The sequence below is a fragment of the Schistocerca nitens genome, chromosome 3, assembly GCF_023898315.1.
Source record: "Schistocerca nitens isolate TAMUIC-IGC-003100 chromosome 3, iqSchNite1.1, whole genome shotgun sequence".
Classification (NCBI taxonomy): Eukaryota; Metazoa; Arthropoda; class Insecta; order Orthoptera; family Acrididae; genus Schistocerca; species Schistocerca nitens.
In genome coordinates this window covers 272,823,735-272,826,794 of record NC_064616.1, presented here as the reverse complement: position 1 = coordinate 272,826,794, position 3,060 = coordinate 272,823,735, and the positions used below count along the sequence as shown (strand labels likewise).

The following is a 3,060-nucleotide window of genomic DNA, read 5'->3' as shown; positions in this document are numbered from 1 at the left end:
CATTCTAAGAAGTAATTTCAGTGATCTTTCAACTTTATGCAATAACATTTCTAAAGGGAGATATGTCTCCACTTCATAAACTCGTGGTCTAACGTCCTCCAGGATTTCTGTAGCACTTCCAACAAATCGGATGCGTTTTCTGTCTTTGGTCTTTGCTTTTGGTCTTATACCACATATCCGATAAGATGGAATAACTTGTGTTTCGAAAGCTTATCATGGTTTTCTTGAACTGATTTGTTTTTCCAACGGCTGCAAACCTGTGAAGACTATTTAATAACAAATCTTCGTCGTAGGACTTTAAGAACAGCCATTTTAGTATCGTGCCCGTGTCTGGAAAGTATCGATTATAATTCTTCATACTGTCTTAGAGCGCGAACTTTCATTCATCGTCATTAGCTTCCAGATGCTTGCAAATGAAATTCACCCACGCAGATAATTTATATTTTCGTCGTTCAACTGTACTGTGAATTGCAACATCAGATTTGAAAAACTTTGTCGCTCAATTACAAGATCTTCGATGTGCACTACCCGAAATTTTACTGGAGTGCCCCAGTCATTGTGCCATTTTGTTACCATTTCCGTTTTCGATCTTGAAAATGTCTTTGTAACATTACGACCAATATATATTTTTTTTAAACCAACAAAACCTTGTAGAACAAGATATAGTAACAAGAATTCAAGCTGGAGGAAGATGTCTAGGACCTATGCACAGCATCATAAGATCGAAGTTACTATTTAGGCAGGCAAAAATAAGAATGTATCAGACCACCACCAAGCCAATAGTGTCCTATGCAAGTGAGACATGGACCCTGACAAAGAAAACAGAGAGAAAGACTCGTCACATTTGAAAATAAAGTACTGAGAAAAATATATGGAGCAATGAAATAAAATGAATAGCGGAGAATAAGGAAAAACAGGGAACTCGACAATTATACACACTGCCTCACATCGTAGCGAGTGTGAAAATTAAGAGACTAAGATGGTGCGGACTTGTGGGGAGGAGAGGGGAGAAAACGGTAATAAAGGCTGTAATGGATGGAGAAGCTGCTGGAAAGAGACAAGTGGGACGGCCGAGAATGAGATGGAAGGATAATATCATGGCAGACATGCAGATACTGGGTTTGGGAGATGAAGATGCAGGTGACAGGAAAGTGTGAAAGGCTGGACTGCGGTTTGTGTAGCCAGTATAAGCATTTTTTTTTAAAAAAAGAAAAAAAGAAGAAAAAGGAAGAAGCAGCGTCTTCACTTTGTTTCTGAAAAAGTCCTGTAACGTGACTTTTCCACAAAATAAACAGTTGGGTTTAAACTAAAATTTTTGAACTGACGATCGATAAATGTGGGATTTATATTCCACTGTACCCGTTGTAGCACAGTAATCCTTCCATTAAGATTTCCTGCTCTTCATGAACAACAACAACGGTACATTTCACCAAAACAATGAGTTTGCCATCTTTTCTCGTCTTAGTCCTTTCAGCAAACGTTTGTATGTCTTTCCTTCACTGTGTCAGATCAACCCCGTCCGTAGCCCTTTCACACAAATTAAACATTCAGACTTCGCGCTGACTTCCACTGACGAACGTAATTAAACAGTGGTCAGTGGACGACTGATGCCTCCTCCACTGTAAGGTTAAGGAGTGGCCAATGAAAGACCCGGCAGAAAGCTCGCATCCTCGACAGCGGAGCACCAAAACACACACAATGATTTTACTGATAAATGGGGAAAACAACAAGAATGATTATTGGAAAACAGAACTAAATGGAAAGTAAAAAATGACGATCATTAATCACTCTATTTCCATAAAACTGAAAAATGGCAATATTTACTCATCAACTAGGTTTTTCGACACTTTCTTTCACTTTTCGAAAATACATTTAAATGCTCTGCAACTTTTCTCATAAAAATGTTTCCTTCGAATTGGGAAATTCTCTGATATTGCACGTTTTATAGCAACGAAACAGGCGTTTATCGAAAGGTGAAACACTAGAGTTTTTTGATATAGCGTTGAAGGCGTGGAAGTACCAACGTTTCGTGACAGTGTATTATAGATGCTTTCACAGTCAAATGTCGTGCTTGTATGGAGTACTGAGGAGAAATTAAATTAATCCTGTTCTAACACTTATTCAGTTCATTGCTAAGGTTTGCAGGGGCCTAAAACAGAACACGAACGGCATGACGATTTCCGGCTTCTAATGTCGAGCACTGATCAGGTAAAGGGGGCGAAACTCCCAAGAAAATCTTTACAAGCTATATCAGAAACCAGTAGGCCTATGTGTCGGCAAATGTCAGCAAACTTCGTGTAGTAGCCGGCCATTGCCAACCTATGCGACCTAGTATTGTTACAATACGCGTAATGTAATTTGATATTCGTTACTATTAATCAGTACCACAGTCCGCCTCTGTAGCGTAGCGGTAGCGTTACCGCCTACCACGCAGGGGGCCCGGGTTCGATTCCCGGCAGGGGACTGGGTGTTGTGTGTCCTTCATCATCATTATCATCATCATTGACTCACAAGTCGCCAATGTGGCGTCAACTAAAGAGGACTTACAACTGAGTGTGGTAGCATAGTGCCTAATGCACCAGGTTAGCATTCCGGAGATCCGGGTTTAGCCCCAGAGCCAACCATCCAGATTTGGTTGGGTTTTCCGTAGTTTCCCAGCTCACTCTAGGCGCATACCGGGATGGTTCCTTGAAAATACCACGCCCCTTCCTTCCATTCCAGTATTAAAAAAGTCCGAACAGTGCTCCGTTTCCAATGACCTAGTCTGACGAAACATAAAACACTAAACTCACTTCCTTATTTCTACCATAGTAAACGACCTATGGACCTACGAAATGGAAACTGTGCGTCTGTTGTCAACAGTGATCAAGATGGAAATTATTTTCCATATACTTCTCCTCTCTTCGTGGCGGTCGCTGTGCTGCTTCCCTCGCTCGGCACCTCATTATTGTATTGCCGACACGTATGCGCAAATGTTCGCTACCATCTCTAAAAAGTTTGCTGCGATACAGAAAGACATCTCCGTGGAGATAACAACGGAAAAAGAATTTTACTAACCGA

General features: G+C 40.9%; 1 non-coding gene across 1 annotated transcript; it reads left to right on the top strand.

Annotated features, from left to right (window-relative positions):
• The first annotated feature begins 2,393 nt into the window (after positions 1 to 2,393).
• Trnag-acc (transfer RNA glycine (anticodon ACC)) lies at positions 2,394 to 2,465 on the top strand. The gene has a single exon. It is a non-coding gene; the product is annotated as a tRNA-Gly (tRNA).
• The last annotated feature ends 595 nt before the right edge of the window (positions 2,466 to 3,060 follow it).